The 11,722-nt window shown below is 38.4% G+C and overlaps 2 pseudogenes; both read left to right on the top strand.

Annotated features, from left to right (window-relative positions):
* Window positions 1–1,496: 1,496 nt before the first annotated feature.
* LOC148027049 (uridine 5'-monophosphate synthase pseudogene) lies at window positions 1,497–2,909 on the top strand (annotated as a pseudogene).
* Window positions 2,910–8,910: 6,001 nt separating this feature from the next.
* LOC148027048 (V-type proton ATPase subunit B 2 pseudogene) lies at window positions 8,911–9,538 on the top strand (annotated as a pseudogene).
* Window positions 9,539–11,722: the final 2,184 nt, after the last annotated feature.

The raw sequence follows: 11,722 nt of genomic DNA, 5'->3' as shown, positions 1-11,722 counted from the left end.
CCCCTAAATTCACAATAACCCTAACTTTTCTTGTTAAGATCAAAACGCATGTTAAATTGTGGCATAACTTCCATTGATCCTACTAGGACTTGCATTCAAGAATCATGCCCACAATTCTTTCTCTAAGCTTTTAAGATTTCATGCTTCAATTAAATCATGCAGCCTTTCCCTAAATACAACTCTTGATGAATGAAATTTTTCATATGACAAATGTGCAACATGCACTCCTTTCCTGACTACAACGTAGTGAAATTCATGCCAAGAAAACTAAAGTTGACCTATTCTAATTTACAATCACATGCCACACGCAAATTCCTAGAGTCATTTCCGCGCTCTTCTATTTCCTACAGGCTTAAGGACTTTCCGTAATGAATCATTCAATGAAGATTTGTCTAAAAATGCAATGTGCAATTAATCTTCCCATGCCTAGTCAAAGGTGCACTTTAATAATCTCAACCTTATAATGATAGGCAATAGGTGTTCTAGGCCGTCACTTTGACATGCACGCAAGGGAAACTACTAATAAGGTCGTGAGATGCATAGATAATTTACGTTATTTTGTTCATCATGTTGGAAATACCAATGACCACTTCATGCCATGAGCTAATTATTTCAATAGTCCATCTATTTTCAATTGCATCTAACTAGGCTAGGTGAATTTGACATGTGTAGGTGCTTCCTAGTCCATGAATTTATTGTGCATAATGCCTTGCTTTTGCGACGAATCAAAAAAAAAAAAAAGTAAATACCTGGACTTGTGGGCTCAGGGAGATATCCACATAAATGTTAGGAGAAGAACGTCCCGTGTAGGCCTGACTTGCAACCTCTTGGCCATTGTGGGCATAATTTCGGACTTCCAGATTGCCTTTGTCTTTACACGATTTGGTGAATTTACTCACCTTGGTACGCAGCCTCAAGATCTTTACCTTTCTCCCTCGTATGCAGGAGATGCCTTCGCGGAACTTCGGATCTTTAAAAGGTTGGACTTGTGAGACTTGGAATTTTAGAGGCGCTTGGATGGAATCCCACGAAAAAGGGGGTTCTAAATAGACTTACTGGATTTGAAAAAAAAAGGGGAAAAGGAGGTGTAAAAAACTGCTTGAGAAGGGTTAAATCACAGGGGGAAAAGGGTTATTAAACCCACTTGAAAAGGGAAAAAGGAAAAGCCCACGGGAAAGGGGCTTTGGAACCCGGGGAGGAAAAAGGGGTTTAAAACCTACTAGTGTGGCTTTAAGTGAATCCATGAAAAGGTTTTACGACTATGTAAATGAATTTTTGGGGGATGCAAGGGGAAGACTCAATTTCCCGGGGTAAAACCCCTTGTGTAAAGATGTAATGAAAAGGGGGTTTTTAAAAAAACCGGGGGGCGATATGAACTTGGGTGGGAATTTTCATGGGAAGGGGTGCTTGGAGAGCCCCCTTAGAAGCTTCCAGGAAGCTTTTGGAGGGCGTGGGAGCCTACGTGGATGAGGGAATGGAGGCACAGGTGAAATTCGATGGCGGCAGTGGCAACATCCTACTTCTTGGCTCCTCCCTCTCGATGTTGACAGTCGGACGGCCTCCTCCACGGCAGCCAGCGTGTCTTTAACCTCCTCCTCTCTCATAGCCCTCTCCTCTTCTACGGCCGCCTCCTCCTTCATGGCCGCCTCCTCCTTCACGGCCAGCAAAGAGGCGCGGCCCCCCCCCCAACGGCAGCCTTACCCCCTTGGTTAAATAAAGGAGGGGAGGGGGATCTTCCCTCCTTGCGTGTCAACACGCATGACCCCCCCTGCCTCATAAGGCTCCACCAAGGAGCTTAAATGGCTCCTTCTATTCCCCTCCCCCTGCAGCTCATCAGTCGGCTGGAGGGATAAGGGGGGGAATTAAAATATATATATATATATTTCTCCCTTTTTTTTTTCTTCCGCGGAATATTACACTTGCATTGATGAAGTTTTAAAGCACCAACTTTTGGAAATGGTAATCAATCTTAACTACATAGATCACTTTTACCAAGGCACTAAGGCTAATGAGGTTTGGGCCATTTCATCACTTGTGTACAGGAGGAGGTTGTAAAGTTGAGTTTGAAGAGTAAAAGCATAAAAAGATGAGTGAGCTGCCATGGACGAGATCTCTCCGAGCTCGACAAGCTTGTCATGGATCTTCATGATGCAGAGGTAGTCAAATTCAAGAGCTTCAAGCTCAGTAGCGGCATCACCTCCCCCATATACATAGACCTCCGTGTCATCGTCTCCTTCCCTGCCTTGCTCACGTAGGTCGCACAGGCCAACTGGCCCAGCATCTCCTCCCTCTGCTTCGACGTCATCTACCGCATCCTCTACACCGTGCTCCCCATTGTCACCGCCATGTCCCTTGCCTGGGGCGTTCCCATGGTCATGCGCCACAAGGAGGTCAAGGACTATGGCACACGCAAGGCCATCGAGGACGTCTTCCACCCTGGCCAGGCAGTCCTATTTCATCCTTGAGAACCTCATCACCACACTAGTGCCTTTATCCTCAAGACTATCGCTCCGCTCACTAATCGATTGAAAATAGGGGGACCATGCAAACCTACATGAGAATGGCGTGAAGATTCATGCTGTGCTCGAGCTGACTCAAATGGTGGAGGTACTCGTGCAGCATGGGAAGATAATGGAAGATGTGGCTGCCTATGTGCGACAGTTTTTAGCAAAGAATCAGACGTCCTTGCCAAGCCCAGCACAAGGGCAGGTTCCCCATCCTCCTAAGAGCAAGATGTCTTACAGCCAACGTACTCTTCTTGCATAGAATGCAACAACAAAGAGACTTTTTGAGCTCATGGAGAAGAAGAAGAGCAACTTATCATTGTAGATGTGAACACAGCAGAAGAGTTGTTGGCTACTGCTGAAAGGGTTTGTATAAGCTTTTTGTTTCAGTTAGAAAAACAGTGAGATCTGATGGTATAACTTAACCAATAACACAAGAAATCGATCAGTGTGAGCTTTTCTATACTTTACATTGATTTCAAGTTACATCATTGGAAAACACAACAGATCAAGGAAAAACAAAATGTATTCCTTTTAATTGTTCCTTGGAACTTAAATACACAAACACTTCAAGTCCAGAGACCTTCTTGATGTAGTAATTTGCTCCACATGAGTACGATCATCTAGCCAAGGAGGAGTATATCTTCAAGGAGCTATCTAATTGGACCTGAGAGTGTGGTATAATTGAAGCCATCTTTACATGTCTCGGTTGTATATATATCTACCTAATGGATGCTTTCATGTAAACCTTATGTGAGTTTATTATTGTTAAGGCCTTGGTTAGGAACAACACCACAATATTTGATCAAGGCAATTGCAGTACGAGTTATGAGAGACTCAGGTATTCACCATCACTTGCCAAATATGTAATCAGTAGGCCCACCTCTTAACTATGGGCAGCAAACGACCACAGCTAGGCTGTGTGCAGTTAGTTGACAGTGCATCTATGTCTAGTAGGTGCATTTTTTGCATCTAGAAAAGATGACGTTGTCTAATAGGTTGGTCACTTTTCTAGATGCAAGAAATGCACCTACTATAGTGGTTGTACTTTTTGCATCTATGTCTAGTAGGCTACTCATTGGAGTGGTTGCCAAAGCAGCTATTGGACAGACTCTAGATTTAAAATCTTATGTCAAAGGGATATTGAAGAATGTCAAATTCTTCATAGTGTTGTTTGGTATTATAGAACACCAAGAAAGCATAGGTTCAAAGGCGTGTTGAAGGGGGAGTCTCAAAGTATTGTGATCATCCATCATTCTTATGTGGATTACTAAACTTATTTTCCTCTTTATGGTGTCCTAGGCTTGAGGTGTAAACATTGCTTGGCCTATTTCAGCTTGTGCAAGGCTAGGATATTGGCGCAATCTAGACAAAATTGTACTTAGAACTATTATATCCTTAACTTGGATCACAACTCAATTGTTATGTTTGGGGTCTTTTAGATGCTCAATATTTTACTTGCAAAATCTATTTGGATTCTTGAGTAGAAAGTTCAAAATAATATCAATCTTGTTGTGAGAACATTCGAAGGATCGTAGGACATTCCACCAAGCTTGTTTGTATTAACTCCTATTTAATGACCTGTGCCATGTAGGATAGAGAGTCCACCTATGTGAACGAGGTTTTGTAGTCAGCATTGGAAGAAGGCTATGGAGTAGGACTTGGATGTTATTGAGTGGAATGGCACTTGGGACCTTGTGTCTAGGCATGTTCATGGAAAGGTGATTGGTGTTAAATGGGACTTTAAGACCAAATACCACAATGGTGGCACTTTGGATAAGCCCAAAGCACGACTCATTGCAAAAGGCTTTGCATAGCGGCTAGGAGTGGATTTTTATAACATCTTTGCACCTATAGCTAGGATGGATACCATTAGGGTGGTTCTTGCCTTAGCTAGCGATGGCCAATTTATCAGCTTGATGTGAAGTCTACCCTTCTTAATGGTGATTTGAAGGAGGAGGTCTATGTTGATCAGTCTTTAGGCTTTTCCATCATAAGGTGTATAGATGTATAGGGCGAAGGCCCTTTACGGCCTCAAATGCAATCACAATTTATGAATAGCCATTCAATGATCCTTTAGTAGCTCCTACCATTGGCAAAGTTGTACTAGCTGGGCGTGACATATTTGCAAAGAATTCATGGTATTGAATTGGCGTGGCAAGATTGCTGGGTTTCATTCTTGGGGGGTCACTCACGTTATATATGTATATATAACGTGAGTTCAAAATAAGGGGTTTTTAAAACACCATTTTTATACATTTTTAACATACACAAGGGTGTCATATAAAGGGGTTACTTACAGATTGAATAGAAAAGGGTTGTGCTTTATTGAAGAAAAATTTAGAGATTAGGATATTTATAAATAGGCCATGAACACACATTATATAGAGAATATATATATAGTGAACCCCCCGAGGTTTCATTGTATTGGTGTTTTACTTTTCTTCTAAACTAGTATAACATAGGCATAAAGAGTGAGTACATATGGAGATTAAAAATTTGAAAAGGTTAATTATCTTGTGTATAGGGTACATACCTTATTACATCTATGTTTGCATATGTCAGATGTGCTTGTAGGCTGATGTGCAGTGTGTTTTACGGACTATGTGCAAACACAAGGAGCATTTGTAGTTACTAGCTTTTGTTTTATGCATGTGCGCAAACATGCATTAGTTTATTCATTCTGTATCCTTATGTTCATGTTGATGGATTATGAAGAAGGTTTTATGTACATATTTGTTTGTTGTGTGGAAACTGTTAGGTACAAGATTAATGAAAATGAACCAATAATTTTTTTAAATGTAACTTTGTTTGGATTTTTTTGTATTTTTTGGTTTTTTGATTGTGGGGCCTTTTTGTGGTGAGAGAACTGAGGTCACTCTCATGGTCAACTAGGATCTACCAGTAAAAAAATGAATATCCCCATGAGCTAGACTATGAACTATACCTGCACAAAATTGGAAGGAGTGCTCAGTTTGGCAGAAAAGGTATTGCAACACATGTAGAGCTTGGAAGCAGCATGATTGCAGTTTCTCTTTTTACCAACATGCAGTAGAAGGGCATTTATCCAGACAGGTTTAGCTTCTTGTCCATTCTAAGCTAATGGAGTGCTATTGGAGCTATGATGTATGGCAGATCAATACATGATATGGTTCTCAAATGTGGACTTGAATTAGATGTTGAGGTTATGAATATTGTCATTGACATGTACACAAAGTGTGCAAGTCTGGTGGAGGCATGCAAAATCATTGACATGTTGTCATGTAGAGATGTAGTGTCATGGAATGCATTGATTGTAGGATATACTACAATTGTGGATAGCTCTTGTGCTCTCAAGCTTGACATGTTTAGCTTCTTGTCCATTCTAAGGGCATGCAATTTTGTTGGAGCTATGATGTATGGTAGATCAATACATGATATGGTGCTCAATTTTGGGCTTAAATTAGATATTGAAGTTATGAATACTATCATTGACATGTACACAAAGTGTGCAAGTCTGGTGGATGCATGCAAAGTCTTTGACAAGTTGTCATGTAGAGATGTAGTGTCATGGCATGTATTGATTTCAAGATATGCTATAGTTGGGGATAGCTCTTGTGCTCTCAATCTTGCCAATGAAATGCAAAAAGAGGACAAAAAACCTCATATATTCTTTTTTGCAAGCATTCATAAAGCATGCACAAGCCTAGGAGCTTTGGAACCAAGTAGGTGGATACATGACCAAATTCAAAAGAATGCATCAGAGGGATATTGAAAAATACAAAGCTCTTTTTGTTTCACTTATAAAAGCATGTGAATATAATCAATATACTTGTCCATGTTGAATCACTTCTTGGTTTGTCATTATTCATGGCCAAGTGAACTTTCAAATTTTACTTGTTGCATATTGTCATAGTTCTAGCTTTCTAAACAAAATGTGTAGAAGATATATTGTCATAAGGCTGGTTTCATTTGTATTCTTATTTTTTGCTGATGTCTTCTATGGTAGATAGGTTGTGCAACTACAAGAGAGAGGGTTTTTTGAATGGTAGCTTGTTTGAATTTGACTAGTCACTGATCAGTGTTGTCCTAGATGGCCAAGATGTGGCTCTATCATGGCTACAAGAGTAGATGGCCTTGGAAGTGAACATACACTTGACTCAATTTCATCAAGTCCTAATTGGTGTAGGTCTTATGCTTCAAGAAGAGGGGCCCTCATCTAGTATTTCTGCATTGAGATGTCAGTTCGTCTCAACATGCATATCCTATGTAACAAGTTGGATCCTTCACTCAACAACATTTAACTTTGTTGATGCCATGCATATATGAAACTTTGGAGAACAAAAATTGGGCAACAAGGAAGGCAGCAACTAAAACACTTACTCGCATTGGTTTCAATCTTGGCCTTGCATTAGTGTCTTTCCAGTCAATCACCTTGAGTATCCTTGAATCTTGTCGGTTTGACAAGGGTTGTTTTTTACCATTGTATGATTTGCTTTCGATGCTTTTTGTTGCATTCTTGAAAGACATGCTTTATCTATGACTATATATAATTTCAGATTATTTCCTTGCTTAGGTGAAACAAGTAAGAGACAGTGTGCATGATGCAATGCAACTATGGAAAAATCTTTCAAGGGGGCATATTTGAATCTCCTTAATCACCAAAGAAAGCTGGATTTATTTTTTTTGAAATATATCTAGTTGTCTAGTTGTGTAGCCTATTTGGAGGAGGTTGGGACTACAATAAAAAGGCATATCTAGTTGTCTAGGTGTGCTTCTCATGCTTGAAGTGGTGAGAAATTATCATTTCTTTTAGTGAATGAAGCTTCAAATTTGTCTTATTAGTCAAAAAGTGTAGGTTTAGAGGTGTTTAGAGTATTATAGTATGTCTGTTATAATAGCTATAGATAGATTTCTCTCTTGATCCATGGCATTCCCTATAATAGCTATAGATAGATTGCTCCATCTCTTGTTGCCAATGCCATCCCTTTTATCACAAGAAACTTTCAATCATTCCCTACTTAGGAAGAAAAAAGGGAATTCCCTATCAATTTCCTACTTAAGAACATACATAATTAGGGAATGTAAATGATCATAGGAAAAATGGAACATTTCCTAGTCAAAGAAAATTCCTACATAGAGAAAATTCCCTATATAGTTCCCTACTAGGAAATGTTCAATTTTCCCTATCCTTTACTTTTCCTACTTATGTGTATTTTTAATTCGGGAATTGATAGGAAATTTCCTTTATTTTCCTATGTAGGGAATGATTGAAAGTTCCTTGTGAATTAGAAAATATGACTCTTTTTTATAAATTAGCAAACTTAGAGTTCATGTATAATTTACATTTTTTATTAGATGTATTTTATAGATTAGGCATGTTGAGTAGAGTTTTTCAAAGTGATTTTGTGGACGTTACGGTGTCGTGACGCTGGGTGTCCACCATTGCAAACCTGAGGGTGGAGTTTTTCACCAAGAATTTAAACAGATTAGTGAACCTCTTTAGGAATTTGTTTCTCATTGTGCCTATTTTTTTGTTTGCATTTTGCATGAGCACATGTAGCTAGACAAGGCCACATATATTCTTTTACTCAAAACATTTAGCACCAAGGAAGGTCTATAAATGGATAAGCAAATATACAACTAAATCTTAAGGCGAGGGATTGAAATACGCATGGACATTGGTAATCTCCTAGTTGGCATGTATGTAGAAGGTGGGGAGCTTGAGGAGTCCTTAATAGTTTTTAATGGCTTTCCAAGTAGAGATGCTTTTTATTATGGCACCTTGTTATCAGGATGTACTCAACATAGGCAACTTCATTTGGCTTTTGAGCTTTTTTGAAGGATGTAAGAGTGAATAAAAGCTAACAGGATCTTTTTCTTGTGCATGATGTAAGTTTGTGGTACAACAAAAGATTTACAATTGGGAAGGTTGGAACACTGCCTAACATTGAGCATTGGGTTAGTTTTTAAATCCCATTATCGACAGAGAAAGTGTTCTAGCCTACAATAGGCACATGAAGAGTTTGATAAGTTGCCAAGTCGAAGCATTGTATCATAGTTCATAATGATCATTGGATATGCCCTACATGGCCCCTTCAATATGGTCCTCAAACTCTATAATGAAATACTAAAGAAGGGTATTGATCTAGATAGGGTAACTCTTGTAGGTGTGATGAAAGTGTGTGCAACTACAAAAAGAATAGGCCAAGGAAGGTTGGTACATGATTAAGCCTATCTTGGATCTCAAAAGCTCCAATTTTGTGTGAACTTCAAAGCACACACAAAAAGGTATTTATGCTCCGCAACAGGTCTACCTCACAATGAAATTACAGCCCAGATCTGCTACCAAGCAGGTTTTGTGAAATGACATAAAAATCTGATGGATGATGTTCAAGAAGATAACTTTGCTATAGTGTGTGTGGCCATGGGAGTAAACATGGAAACTATTCATTTTTTGAAACATGACTTTGAAAAAAATGGCTTGATGGAGACATTCACTTTATTCTTGAATTTGGCAAATGATCCTACCATTGAGTGTATTATTACTCCTAGGATTGCCCTCACAATAGTTGAGTATCTAACATATGATCTTGGCAAGAATGTACTTGTTATTCTCACAAACATGAGTTCTTATTTTGATGCTCTACGAGAGGTCTCTGCAGCACGAGAGGAAGTTACTGGGTCGTCATGGATAACCTGGTTACATGTACATTGACTTGGTCACAATTTATGAGTGTGTAGGAAGATTCCAAGCGAGAAAGAGATCCATTACAAAAATTCCCATTCTGATCGTGTCAAACAACGATATTACTTATCCAATTCTTAATTTTATTGGGTATATTAATGAGGGTCAAATTTACATTGATTGACAACTTCATAATCAATAGATTTATCCTCCAATCAATGTTCCTCCATGTCTTTCATGATTGATGAAGAGTGCTATTGGGGAGGGGATGCAAAGAAAAGATCATGCGGATGTTTCAAATCAACTCTATGCCAACTATGCAATTGGCACTATAAGGATATTGGGGCATAGTAATAGGTGTTTGTGACACAGATTAGCAGCATTACTTTTTGCATCACAAATAGCACTGCAAATAGCGATAGTACTATGAGAAAGAAAAAAGCAAGCAAAACCCAAGCGCGATATTTTTTCGTAAAGAGTTTGAGAGAGTGTGAAAGAGATCATGGCTTTGAGAGGGAGAGGGAGAGGAAGTCTATATTATTGAATATTGAGGATTTCGACCCTTCTTGTGGAATGCAGCATGAACAGTTACTTTTTCAATATCTTATTCCATAGTAGGGTCTTCCTCCTTATTACTCTCTTTAAGTGTAATATTTGATATTATTCCTCTTACCATAGCTATTTGACCACAATCTTGGGTAGCTTTGCCTTGTCCTTGAAATTGGCCTTAGCGATTGTTTCCACCAAGCTTTGGACAAACTCTCCTAAAATGTCCTAACTCATTACAGTGAAAGCATCTAAGACCATTCATGTTTCCCTATGTAGGAACAAAATTTCCAACTGCATTGAATTTTGCATTTTTCTTCAAACCTTGGTAAAATTGGCATTGGGTTTTTTTTGCTCAACCTTTGAATCCTCCTTTGTTCTAGTTATTATAGATTTGGAACTTAATATTTTTAGGCTTTGATTGTACTTTCCACACAATAGGAGTAGCTTGAATCAAAGCATCTTGGAGGTCTATGAGGTACATTGATTCCAAACGAGTGTTTAGAGGAGAATTTATCCCATTGGAAAACTTGGACACTTGTTGAGCAATAAATCTATCCATTTTGAGAAGCCAATGTAAACTCAACCATGAATACTAGGGGCAAGAAGATCAAAGTAGACCCATATATCTATGAGGAAGTTACAAAGATCCTTCCAGCAGCCCACAAAATAAAAGCCGTAGGTTGCTCTAGCCACTCCAACTAGAAGAAGGACTAATTTCTTGAACTTCCTCAAAAATACAAATTCCTAGATATCTACTCTCTGAATCCAAGTTACTTCATAAAGGATGTATCAGAGTGTCATGCTTAGATTGTAGTAGGGGATCCTTTTCTGAAAACAAATAAGATGAACCTATGAGCCATCTGAATAATAGATTTTTTTCCCAATTGATTACCTACTACATTAGTAATAAAGATTGATTGATGGAATCTTATTTTCCCTTGGAACCTCTCAAATTGCAGTTTAACATTAGCAATAGGAAAAGAGCTTTATTTGGAATTGTTTCAATAAATTAAGCGAGAAATAATTTGAGTATCAAACTCTAATATTAATGCTATATAAATTTCATAAAGTTTAACTTGGAGATTATTGAAATTTTCCTAGAATTTCGCACCCACAGTAATTTCCAATGAAGTCTTAGAGAAAATAAATCTTTTGAAGAAGGTCAAACCTTTGGAATTTGACGGGATATGCGAGAATGTGAAAGTCGATGCAAACATTTGGATCGAGTCCATGGAAGACTATTTTATTGCTACTGAAATTGTCCCAGCCAACCAAGTCATGGTAGCTAAGCTAAAATCAATTGGCAAAGCTCGACTCTAGTGGTAGTAGTGATGTCGAGATCAAGGTGTCCCTAAAACTACCATTACTTAGTATTTGCTAAAAGAAGCTATAAGAGGAAGATATTCACATCCAGCCTATCACACCTGGAAGATGAATGAGTTCTTTAATTTGAAGCAAATGGAACTAAGCTTGGAGATGTATTAATCCAAGTTTGTTTCACTTCTTAAATATACATCCTCCATGTGACAACTTTAAGATCTTCCATCCATTTTACCCTTTTCAAATTATTTCAAAGATAAGCTAGATGGATTGCACTGATGTAGTAGTATCCTCCACTAATCATCCACCATCTTTTATGATATAGAGGCAAGGGGTTGTACAATCGATCTCGTATCCACATCATCTGATTCCTCTAGGAAAGTCTGCATGAATGCATAGGTGATATAAACATTACTCGAAAGATCAAGAATCATTTTTAATATTCGTTACTATACCATAATTCAAAAACATACATTAACAAAGAGAATAAAACAAGTCCTAGGCTGTATTTATATTTTTTTAAAAAACCTTAAGCTTATGCTATATTCTATTCTAAGGAGCGCTCTGATATCAACTATGAGATATCCTCCAATCTCAATTCAAGATGCAACTTTTAGTGGTCCATTAGTAGGTTCTCCAAAATGACGTTGCCCATCGGTACTTCCTTGGTGTATCATGGGGT

Source organism: Lygodium microphyllum, chromosome 13, assembly GCF_053477565.2.
Source record: "Lygodium microphyllum isolate KBCC chromosome 13, Lygodium_microphyllum_v1.1.10, whole genome shotgun sequence".
NCBI classification, from domain to species: domain Eukaryota; kingdom Viridiplantae; phylum Streptophyta; class Polypodiopsida; order Schizaeales; family Lygodiaceae; genus Lygodium; species Lygodium microphyllum.
This window is presented reverse-complemented; position numbering and strand designations above follow the sequence as displayed.